Source organism: Euprymna scolopes, chromosome 20, assembly GCF_053919585.1.
Source record: "Euprymna scolopes isolate OS-2025 chromosome 20, ASM5391958v1, whole genome shotgun sequence".
Taxonomy (NCBI): Eukaryota; Metazoa; Mollusca; class Cephalopoda; order Sepiida; family Sepiolidae; genus Euprymna; species Euprymna scolopes.
Genome location: NC_136501.1, coordinates 8,651,836 through 8,665,283, shown reverse-complemented (window position 1 = coordinate 8,665,283; position 13,448 = coordinate 8,651,836). Strand labels below are relative to the sequence as shown.

The 13,448-nt window shown below is 33.2% G+C and overlaps 1 protein-coding gene and 1 pseudogene across 38 annotated transcripts in view; one reads left to right on the top strand and one right to left on the bottom strand.

The window, feature by feature from the left end:
- LOC145241300 (neuron navigator 2-like) overlaps window positions 1–13,448 on the bottom strand; it is a 1,908,016-nt gene that overhangs the window by 513,024 nt on the left and 1,381,544 nt on the right. The window lies entirely within an intron of this gene.
- On the top strand, window positions 8,575–8,681 carry LOC145241792 (U2 spliceosomal RNA; annotated as a pseudogene).

Genomic DNA, 13,448 nt, shown 5'->3' with positions numbered 1-13,448 from the left:
TCTATAACTCCATTTCTATTGTTATTTGCTTAAAATAAACAAAAAAAACGTCCCTTGGGAAATTTTACTTTAGAAATGATTTGTTCTGGTCTAATGAAATATGAAGCATTTGATATAATTCATGACATCCGAATTTTCCACAAAATGTCAATTTAACCTAGTGTGCCATATAACTAGTGGCTAAATTTCACCTCTTCACTGTAGAGATCACTAGATGCGAAGATTTTTTATTCTCAGAACTTCTTTTCTCAGACTGTCTACCTTTGGAATTCCCTTTCAGTTCTTGTTTCTTTGATCATACAAACATGCAAAAATTTAAATGTAATGTGAACAAACACCTTACTGCTCAACTAAACACCCACGTTTTCTCCCCACCCTCTATCCTATAAATTAAGACCCTACCTTATGCTTTAGTGGTAATATACCTTGTTTTGTATGAATAAAAGTTGAAAAAAACCTTTGGAACTATAGATGAAAAAAAAAATCTTGTATTATAAGTTTCTATGAAGAAACTTGAATGGGAAGAAGAAATGTTTGATGATCTTTTATCTATCTTTTTCTTTCTAAATCCTTTGCTGTAAAAATCATACATGATTAATAATCAATAGAAAACTGAGACAAAATGTCTGAGAAAAATAAGCAGACAACTTTAACATTATGTTTTTGAATTTTTGAGATGAGGATTGATTATTCAGATTATTTGGTCTACTGCTCTCATCTTGAGTTGCATTATAGCAAGTATAGTGTAGTGGATAAAGTACTCAGTTGAATTCAGTTGCAAGTTACACTCTTCTGGAGTTTGAAGGTTCAATCCTCAGTTCGGGCAACACTCAAAAATACAATTACAGATTACTTAAGACTTTAGCCCAGTCATGGCTAATGGAACGAGAATATACTATTTCCATGGATTAAATAAATTTCAAATTTTGTGCAGATGCCAGGGTTTGACAAAATACACCTAAAGACGTTCAGAATTTACATCAACTGAAACATAGTGAAAATAACACTCAAGACGAGAACAGTATTTTGAAGAATCGAAATACAAACTTTAACTTTATTTCGTTTGAAGGTAACTTCTCAGAAGATCAAGGAAGAACCATTATGTTATTTAATAAGGAATGTAATTTTGGATTCATTTACATTTTTATTGAATCGTTTTTTTTTTTTTATGAGGTTTCTAAAGAAATATTTCTGCAATCAACTAAAATCCAAAAATAAAATATTGAAAAACTTTAATCGTATTGAAATTTTAATAGTTAATGTCGTTGAAGGCAGTCATTCATTTGGAAAGTAGCACCTCTAGTCGATCAAACCATTGGTGTTAAGGATATGGATTGAAATACAGCTTTACCGAATTACATCAACGTCCAGACGTTCCAAAACCAAGCTTCGACCCTTGTCTCATCCCTTTATCGGTTTTACAAGTATTTTAATGGAATGTACTCTGTTGAACTCATAGCACTTGTGCCCCCTCGATGTACATATTCCTGACAAACCTGTTTAGCAACAAAATCCCACTCCTTCACTGTAGAAGTCCTTAGATGTCAGAAAGCCTTCTATTCTAATAGTTTGTTTACTTGGATTGTTAGACTTTTGAATTCTCTCGTTTCCTGTTTCCTTGACTGTACTGGCATGCAGAAGTTTAAATGTAATGTAAACCAACATCTTGTTCATCTTCTTACATGGTTCCCTGTAAACATGGTTGCAAATAGTAGTTCCTTACGTTCAAGTGTCAATATGCCTATTTTAGGGCTGAACAATATTTTGTTTATAATATTGTTGTTTTCACTTTGAAAAAAGGCTAACATGTGTTTATGGAGTAGGGGCTGCTAGCAGTCTATTTCAGAAGCCAAGAGGGTGTTAGCAGTCTATTCTAGAAGCCAAATGGGAGGTTAGCAGTCTATTCTAGAAGCCAGGGGGGGGCTAGCAATCTATTTTAGAAGCCAAGGGGGGGGTGCTAGCAGTCTATTCTAGAAGCCAAGGGGGGTGCTAGCAATCCATTCTAGGAGCGAAGAGGGTGCTAGCAGTCTATTCTATGAGCAAAGATGGCGCAAAAAGCTTGGGAAACCCTGCTCTATACTATTCACATTTAACATTCCTCTGAGATCATCAGATCTAAGCCTGTGTAAGGTGAACATTACTAAAGTTATTGTGTTTCAATATTAAATATTCCCACAATGGTTGATATGCCATAAAACAAATGTATGGAAAAAAGACAATAAATAAATCCACGCGAATCACAAGCAGAAGAGACGATAATGGTTGAGAAGGAAAGTGCATTAAATCTGTTAAATGCGAGTTGTGAATCATAACAGAACAAACCAATAAATAGGAAAAGACGTTGCAAGTAAATCACAACGAATGATCAATTTGTTAGCATGATATACACAAAAGTAATAAGACTTCATATTAAAAGGGGGGGGGGTTAAAACGAAAATGAAATTATCGTTTTTTTTTTTTTTTTTTCTTATATCTTTTGTAAATGTTTTGACACTTCACTGGTAAGCGTCACAAGAAAATTGTTTGGCTTTGCTCAACGGACTGAAGAATCATAAAAAAAAGGGCTGAAAAGAAAAATGGCTTCATTCTGTCCGGTTCCACAATGGAAAGAAATATTTCCAATCTTTGTGGGTTTTATGAACGAGTTGTTTCTAGTCAAAAGTGATGAGTGGGCATTTCTATGAAGCAAGCCGATGATTGGTTGCTTCGTGTCATGTGATAACTCACCGGACTTAGCGTTTTACAATTGAGGAAATCTGGGGATATTTGTTTTAAGACAATTGTCTTTTGGAGCATGAAAAGAGGAAGTCTAAAAATAAGAAGTGGAAGATAAGTATCAGCCGAGATGAGGTTAGAAAGTTAGAGACCGGAATCAGATACAATCTAAAAAAAAAATAAAAAATAAAGAGACTTCTTAAACTAAAGGACTTAATAAATAGATGTCAGCAGATTTCACTATCAGTCTATAAATAAAAGAACAATTTCCATATTTAAATTCTCCACAAAAATAACTAATATATATAAGTTAGGTATGTATATATGTTTATATATCTGCATGTACAAGATTCACTATCAAATTAACCAATCATTATGAATTTTGGAACACAACTGCTAAACAAGGGTGAGAAACGTGGGTTATTTTTAGTTAAATTTAGTTTTAAGCAATTAGGGCAAAGAGAGAGTGGAAGCCATTGTGAAAATTTAGATAGCTAATATTTTTGTAAAATTTTAACAATAGATATTAGATATAAATTAATAAATATTCTCCAGTTTCTTTGGAGTATTTTAAAGTTTTTTAGGGGGGGTAGTAACATGAGCACAACCTGCCTAATTAATTTATATGCGCGCACACACACACACACACACACAGCATTTTTTCTCATGCATATTTCATTAAATAAAAAAGACGTTTTTTGTCTATTAATTCTATTTTTCGATCCTTTCTAACTTCTGAATAACAGTCTTCACTTCTGGCAGGAAGTGGCCGGTGTAATCACCATATTTATCATAAGTCCGAGTATGTTCCAATCCTTTAGGATTCATCCCCAGGGATAAATTAATCTAAATTGTTCAAAACCAGTTAGATTAATTTATCCCTGACAATGAATCCTGAAGGATTGGAAAGTACTTGAACTTATGATAAATATGGTGATTACATCAGCCACTCCCTGCCAGAAGTGAAGACTTATTTGGAAGTTGGAAAGGATCGAAAATAAAATTAATAGACAAAAAACGTTTATTTTATTTAATGAAATATTTTATATATATAATATTATTATTATTATTATTATTATTATTATTATTATTATTATTATTATTATTACTAGAAAGCAGACATCCCAGGATGAGTAAAATTAATTTATTGAACAGAAGAACAGCTTTGCTCCCTTTGCAGAGATTAAAGCAAAAATATAATCGATAAAATTCAAACAAATCTGGTATATTTGAATCTTTTAAATATGCCTCGTAAAATCCCTGTAAAATACTCCCAACTGAAATTTGGGGATGTGTGATATATATCGTTAAAATTTCACAAAAATTGAAGGTATCTAAATTAAACTAATATTTTCAGATATAGTAATGGCGTTCACTCAACCAGAAAAGGCATTTTGTGTGCTTGAATTTGTAAAAGCTGAACCATGGACACTTGTTCAATGTGCCTCCCAGATCTCTAGCTCTCACACCCTGTGACTTTTTTTTTTTTGTGGGGATTTGTGAAAGGACTGGTCTATGTGCCTCCCATTCCAAGAGACGTGGATCAGTTGAAGGTCTGAATAACAGAAGCTGTTTCAACCATTAGCAAAGCAATGCTGGGATACGTTTGGCAAGAATTGGACTGTCGGTTTGATGTGTGTCATGTGACCAATAATGCTCACACTGAACATCTTTGAAAATTCCATGAAAAACTTGAGATTACAAGCTTTCTGAAAATATAGATGCATTTTTATATCCTTAATATTTCTCGAGATATTCAATGTCGAAATGTGTGCAAGACTTCTGGAACACCCTGTATATTTTTACAAGCATGGTGTACTTCATGATTGTATATTTTCTTAAAATGGATTGCGTGTTATCCAACGGGGGGGGGGGAGAAATCACTTCTGCTAGTGTCACAACAAACTGTATGCCAATCACGATCCTTCCTCTGCTGACAATACATAATCAAAATCTCAAGTTGTATTTGGCATGCTAAGCAAAAATGCCAAAATGGATTCCAGCTCAAACCAAAAGGAACTCATTTGACAATTGATTGATGAGCGACGGAATAATGGAATTATAACCTTTTAAGAAACGGATTATTGGAAAAGTAAATGTCTTTAAATATATTGAAATATTTAATATTGCTTTTAAAAGAAATCGTCGCACACTGTCAGCCAAGCTCCAACCTCAATGGTGTATCCCTGTGCCTGTTTTACAAGTACTTTAATGAAATGTGCTCTGATAAATCCATAGCACTTGTGCCTCTGTTTATGTACATACTGATAACTAAACCGCCAAGCAGCAAAATCACACCCCTTCCCTGTTGAGATCCTTAGATGCCGAAAAGTTCCTGCTCTAATAGTTTCTTCCCTCAAATAACTACTTTGAAATTCCATTTTTGTTTACTGCTTCCCTGACTGTACTAACATGCAGAAGTTTACATGCAATGTGAACAGACATCTTGCTGCTCAACTCCCCAGAGTCCTCAATTAGGCACAATCCTACATAGTACTACATAGTAGCCTCTTACATTCCAAATGGCAATATACCTTGTTTGGCATGAAAAAGAGTGTACATATGAAAATAATACTTGTGTCAGTGATATTCATTTATTTAAAGAAACTGAAATAATATCTAAGATATAAAATAAAATTAGACGACCCATGTAGCAATGCATCTGACAAATCGTTATTTGATTTTGACTAGTCAATTTTAATTATATATCTTTAAGCATAGTTTTGCAAGAAAATAATGTGGTTCTCTTCACTTTGTTTCAATAAATACTCTTTCCATCTAAGAAAGTTACTATGGCCTAAAAAATGCCAGTTGCTTACAAAATTAATGAGCAGTAATTTTTACATGGATTTACCTATGTCTAATTTCAGATAGAGTTAATGCATATATATATATATATATATATATATATATATATATATATATATAAAGGAACAAACCGTATTATGTGTTCATCAACGTTTCGTCTTTATTTCGAGACTTCCTCTGGATGAATGAGATTAAGAAACCAAAAAATATACCAGTACAAAATATTTGAAAATGTTCTATTTCAGAGAAACGGAAAATTGATGTTGGAAATTCAAAAAGGAGGGGGGGGGGGCTGGCGCTGTTAAAGAGAAGGAAAGTTTAGTCACGTCATATAGTCGTTAATTTAATTTTAAAACTATGAACGCAAGTTTATATTCTTATTGGGAAAAAGATATATCTGTTGAAATTTAAATATAAGTTTGTAACAGAAATGAAATGAGTGTTTTTTATGTAATTTATTGATTGAGATTATGTGCTAATTATTTTTGAATTTCCAACATCAATTTTCCGTTTCTCTGAAATAGAACTGCGTCACACTGTGCACGTGAAACATTTTCAAATATTTTGTACTGGTATATTTTTTGGTTTCTTAATCTCATTCATCCAGAGGAAGTCTCGAAATAAAGACGAAACGTTGATGAACACATAATACGGTTTGTTCCTTTTTATTTTCTCTATTTTGTCGGAATATTATTTCCATTATTTTCATCATATATATATATATATATATATATATATATATATATATATACATACACACAGTCACAGGAAATGTGTGATTTTAGAATGCTCCTTGGTCTCCTTGAGTAAGGGATAGGGAGTAAGGAAGGTAGTCTTTAAACCTGCTTAAGAAATATTTGCAGAGTTTTGTTTTCCTTAAAAAGATCCATTTCCCGTGACTCACATACTATATATATATATATATATATATATATATATATATATATGATGAGAATAATGGAAATAATATTCCGACAAAATAGAGAAATAAAAAGGAACAAACCGAGTTATGTGTTCATCAACGTTGCATCTTCATTTATTTATATTCATCCAGAGGAAGTCTCGAAATGAAGACGAAACGTTTGATGACCACATAACTCAATTTGTTCCTTTTTTATATATATATATATATATATATATATATATATATATATAGTAGCTTCCTTCAGTCTTTACAAACTTTAAATGCAGTTCTTGACAGACCGTTTCATCATCACTTAGACAACCAAAGTACAGAATTATAGATCTTGGATTTTCTATGAGTGTGACTTTTCAGAAGGAACAGCCAAAATTGTGCCCAAAACCAGCAAGAATAATTTAAAAAAAAATAATAAATCTCACATTATTACACATTTTTTTATCAGGAATATAAATTTCTGTTTACCATCACGGATGGACGCCATATTTCATACTAATGGAGCTGGCAGATATGTACACTGTTTTAAACATCGCAATTTTATCTTAGACAGAAGGGATTTATACTCTTCCAAATAGTATTTATATGTAAGTGAACAGGATTAGGTCTGGATTCTGCTGACAAATTCCATGGTTTGTGCTGGTATCAACTATACCACTCACCTCTGTGTTTGTGGGAGCAAGATGCTTGCCATAGCTGGAGATGAGTTAAAGCATTTAAAATGAAATGGCATCGTTCAAGAAATTTCTCCTCTTGAACAGCTGCTTACCATACTGCAGACAAGGAATAGAACCAGGGTGTACCCAATGGAAACGGTTTTTCAGTTTTCTTCAAATAAAGAATACATTTCTTTTGTTATTGTCTTTATCGAAATCCGATTTTCTAATGAAACTATGCATATTCAGGGGGGGGGAGATTTCATTAATGATGGTAGCAACTATAAGTGGGGTGCTAGAAGAACATGTGATCGAGGACAACGCTTTTCTGCAATTGGACATTTTTGGTGAGGAAAGATCTGATACCAAGTGAACAAAATATTGGAATTCTTTGTAGTATAATGATTTCAAAAGAAACAATTTGCCCAATTTATAAATAAAGACATTTCTAATAAAAAAAAAACAAAGCTTTAAAAAATCAAAAAAAGGGAGAAAAAAAAAGGATGAGAGCTTAGAAGGAAGGGAAGGGGGGGGGGGGCTAACTCGAATCAAAGATGATAAGAAAACGGTTGAAATGGTTTCTTTCAGATGGTTAGAATCGGTGAACAATCAAATCAGAAATTGAATGCTGAAAATTTCTGGAGTGGAAACTAATAAAATTAAGAAACCTTTCAGGAATTGATTCTGACATGATTATTCCAATTGTGTTAACGATCAGGACGCGATTGAAATCAAATCAAGAGTTCAAGCGTCTGCACATTTGTAAATGGTTTCTTCTCTTGCAAAGTGAACAAGAGCACAATTTAACTTATGCATGCGTGCGTGCGTGCCTGTATATGTGTGTGTGTGTGTATATATATATATATATATATGAAATGAAAAAAAAAACTAATACAAATCAAATTCACCTTTAGGGAATAATCAAAAGCACAAAATAAATAAATATATGCATACTACTTTTGTGACAAGAATCGATCTATCAATTATTATGAATGCTTCTGTTCAGTCTTGAAAGACAAAGGATACCCCCCTGCAGGGGCAGCTGCATATGTAATTGTGTGGCAAGGGTTGCACAATCTCCAACCACACTTCTCCTGACTTGAGTCCAGTGGCAAGAAGTCCTAGATGACGGGAAACAATGCTGAGATAAGTGGAGAGCACATACAACACCTGGAAGTTTGAAATGGTCACCCATCTGGTACTGGCCATGCTCATCATTGCTTAATATGATTATTAATATACAACAATTGCTCCTGATGATAATCAGATGCACCGATAAAAAGCGCTTAAGAAAATGGCTGAACAAAAACTTTTGGGCGCCATACTATACAACATGCCAGCTGATATAAAAAGCCAGCTCGGCGAATGGAAAAGATATCCAGAAAAATCAGAAAAAAGAATAACTCTGTCGTGTTCAATCAGACGTGATTGAATAATTACTTGTTGCCAAAATATACAAATATACATATATATACATACATACATTTCTTGGCCTTTTGGCTAAGAACTAAGTGTAGTATCTGCTCTGATGCTATCCTCTTTTATTGTAGGAGAAATCCTTCTAGATTGAGGCAATTTTAATCTTTGTTCCAGAACTAGAGTGCCAATTAAAAATCAACCTTGTGTCTAACTTTGCCGCCAAGGGAAGGCAATTAAAATTGTACTACATTATTTTAGAACTACAAGGTGTACAGAGCTGAAAGTTAGATATGACATTCTACAATATGTATTGATTATGCATGCAAAATTCCACATCTGTATCGTTAATAGTTTTTGTGATTTTGAAATTTTTATACGTTTAAAACATTTGGTACTTTATTTCCGCCATTGAAATTGGACATATCAGTATTTTTATCGACTTATAATGAAAAAACTTGCAGCTGGAATTGTTTGAAAAAAAAAAAAAATATGCATAATAACCACTATGTATAGAATTATATTGCATGTTCATATTTAATTTTCTTTAATTCAGTTTTATTTGCTGATACTTCAAAAAGTGTCCATTAGTGCGATTTTGCTATTATAAATATTGCAATGTTCACTTTTCACATGTCAAAAATGAAGGCCGAAACTGAATTAGATATGATTATACTTTTATTTCCTATTGTCTTCTAAGAGTGATGAAAGCATTTTTCGTGACATTTTTACCGGTTACTTTTTCTGTCAGTTGCTTTCAAAGTTGCCGTGTCGTAATGTAAACATGTTCATGCTACGTTTACAAATATGAAAATGATCATATATATATATATATATATATATATATATATATATATATATATATATATATATGATAAATATGAAAATGATCAATACACATAAATACAAGAAAAACAAAAATCATGAAGATATCTTGTTTAGTCTTCAAGTTATGTGTATTTTTAAATGAGAGAATCAAATTTAATCACAGGCGATTTAAAAATTTTGGCTGCCGGTACCTAATTGTACCTATTTACAATGCCTCCCCATGGGACAGAGTTAGACACCGGGGTCGTTTTTTTAACGTGGAGAAAAGGTACAAAAATAAAAAAAATTGTCTCAGTTGTGAAAGACTGCTCCTCCACCAAAAGAGAACAAGAAATGGAAGTGCAGCATCTGAAGAACAGATACTACACTTTGATCTAGGCCAAAAGACCAACTTAATTGTAGTCATACATATGCGTGTATGTAAGAAGATCCTGTGCATTAAATGGGTTATAAATGGCATTAAATGCTCACATCAGTTCGATCGCATGCACGCACAAATGCATGTATTAACACGCGTACACATGTGTGCGTGTGTATGAAAGGTGCACAGAATTATTAGAGTAAAATTTCTGAGGAAGAAACTTTATAAAGACGTTCATAATAAGAACAATGACTAACTCTTTGTAACATCACATATCATGTTATCTATCATATAAAGGGCAAATGTCTGTCTGTATGTCCACCTAAAACTTGAAAATACACAACCAACACCCACAAAGTTGGCATTTTTTAAATTTTTTTTTAAACTTGGCATAACCCCAGATGTATAATATCTAAAATTAAAAAAAAAAAAAAAAAAAAAAAAAAGATTAATTTTGGAGAGAGGGAAGGGAGGTGTCAAATGGTCAGTTATATCATTTAATGTTATCAAGATCTACACATGTTTTAATGTTATCATGTAGTCTTTTTTCCAGCAACTGACTAAAAGGAAATAAACTCTCATGTTTTTTTTTTTTACAGAGTTATTTCCCCTATGCTGACTAGAGTTGTGAGTGTTTATATATGTACAGAGAGAGGAATTGTCTGGACAAAGCAGAAAGAGAGGGTAATGAGAGAGAAAATGGAAGAGAGAAAAGAAAGAGAGATAGAAGTTATGTTACATTTTATTCCAGGCAATGCCGGGTAGCTATACTAGTAGGAAGAATAAGAGTTACAAATCTGATATGAGATTAGTGAACAGAATGTTTTGTTAGGATTTGTCTATTTGACCTGGATTCATCTTCAATCTGAAAATCAGAGAGAGAAAAAGATTTTCTCCTGTTATTATAGAAAATATTCTGTTTATATTCCTTCTAGATGTTATGCCTGTCAAAATCTCTAATATTTGCAATGTGATGCATGACAGGGTATGATTAGAAAACTGTATCACTGTAGATCCAATTAGTCCGTCTATAGAAAATATTTCACTCTCCAAGAAACCAAATACCAATGTCTCCAGTAGCTTATGCTAATGTATGGGGACCAATTTTCTGCAATCGCGGTACTGTAATCTGAAAGAGAATTAGTTTTTATCATGTAATTTTCTATATAAAATAGCAAATTAATGTTAACACACTTTTCTCTTCACTGCACAAAAGAAACCCCTTCACTTCTTCCCTGTACGAGGGGAAATAACTATCTTAGCATCAGTTGCTCCCCTTTATCATTTCTGACTTATGCGCATCTATACACATAACATTTGTACTTCTACAGAAACAACTTAAACAAAACAAGCTACAAAAATTAAAAAAAATTTTTTGAAATAATAAATAAATACATAAATGAAACAAAATTATAATAACTTTAGACAACACCTAAGACTCATCAAATTCAAAAAGCTATATTCAAGAAACTCAGCAAACAAATAAAAGAGCCGGTTCGACTGCGAGACTGATACTTTAATCCAACCTCCAACATCCGGTATTGACATAAACAAATGTAGCCACATCCGAGAGCTGTTTACACTTCCTATCCTCCCCTGAAGAAAAGATATATTCTTGAAATTTGGGGGAAATTCACACACCTACCATTTTGTGCAATATATTATGTTTGGAAATAAACATGTGTAATTGCAAAATTATTGAAATTCCTTTAATATTGTCATTGTTATTTATTTTATTAAATACTAGCCTGGTTGCCCGGGTGTTTGGAGGTGTGTGTTGAGCAAAAAATATGGTAGTAGGCAGGCAGGCAGGTAGGTACCCATACCACAAAGGAGGAAAAGAACGTGAAAAAAAAAAAAAAAAAGTGGATGTCTTTGCTGTTGCGCCCATCGCCAAACCGGAAGTGATGTAGGTTTAAAATGAGGCTAGTCAATCGAAAAGAGGGAATGACTTTCAAAAATATTGGCGAAAAAAATGACTCTTGTAGAAAAGTGCCCAGTTGAGAGTGTAAGATTTAATGTTTTTGGTCAATTTTCTGATATTTGTTATCCGAAGGGTCGAGCTTCAAAATGATACCGATCTCATGAAAGTCGAAAGTTTTAAGCAGACATACATACATACATACATACATACATACATACATTTAAACAAACAGGTGAGATTTATATTATAGATGTAGTGTAGTGCTGACGGCTATATGCAAATACCGAGTTGTGAGCGCAATGATGTCATGGTAAGGAAAAAGAAGACTAAAAAGGAGAAAGCACGTTTGAAAAGACAATCACATGGAACATGTAACAGGCATAATGAGAAGTCACATGTGGCGGGAGAATGAGAAAATAAATGTCGTTGTTGCACGAAAAAGTGAGTTTGAGTTATTCTTTGTCTTAGTCTACTCTGCAATGTAGATTATTACCACAACATGTCTTAGTCTACTCTGCAATGTAGATTATTACCACAACGTGTCTTAGTCTACTCTGCAATGTAGATTATTACCACAACGTGTCTTAGTCTACTCTGCAATGTAGATTATTACCACAACGTGTGGGTCCCATGTATAAATAAACTGCATTGCCATAGCTCACAAACACAGCTCCATTGCACAATGCTTCAATCAAACTAAAAAATCCTCCTAACAAATTAATCTTTTGATTTTTTTTTAAACTTTTGTTTTTGAAAATTTGAATATTTTAAATTCTATTTTTTAAAATGTAACGTTTTAATTTAACAAAGATACGAACAATGTAGGTGTTTCTTGCAGATATATTTGTACAAATATTTTCCATTATTCTATGTACACTTCCTATTCTATATGAACAAAACTTAGAACAAAGGATTTTACATCCAAATAAACAATGCTCATCGTTAATTACTACAATGGATTATGGGGGGGGGGGTATAGGCAATTTGTCTATTATAAATATTGAAAGGCAGTAAAAGAAACGAGGATAAAATCAATGAAATTGACACATAATAAAACAAAGTGGGATCCTTCTACTGCTCCAGAAGATATCTCACTGCTGATGCAATTCTCTATCTATATAAAAGCCAAGTATGTCCAACGATGGAGTACTGTTGCCATATCTGGGCAGGAGCTGCTAGAAGCAGCTTATTCTGCCTTGACAGAATTCAAAATTTACTTCATAGCTTAGTGAGGGATGCCCTTTTCTCTTCCTTGCAACCTCTTTCCCACAGAAGAGACGTTGCGAGCCTGTCTCTGCTTTATCGTTATTTCCATGACAAGTGCTCATCTGAGCTCCAATCTATGATCCCCCTCACCAAACTGTTACGAAAAACATTCACTCGTCTAGCTGAAACCACTGTCAATAATTTTCCCCACTCTTTATCTGTGCCTAAATCAAAATGTAGATTCCACGAACAAAGCTTTTTTTCTTAGAACTGCACACTTGTGGAACTCTCTCCGTTTGCCTGTTTTCCAGCTGACTACAATTTGGTCGTCTCCAAGCCCAATGTAAACAAATTCTTGATGAACCGTCTCCTTAAGTAATCCAATTTACCAAATTTCCACTACTAATGATTACTACGATATTATCCCATTGACTACTGTACACTCAATAACCCTTATCACTGAGTGGCCTCCGGGCCTTGATAAGTGGTGACTCCTATCTAAAACAAAAAGGTTACAAGAAAGTGTTTAAAGTCTGCGAGAATTGAAAATTATGGAAGTTAGCAAAAGACGGAAACATTTCTCTGAGGACAGTGGAGTAGGAGAATAATCAATATGGC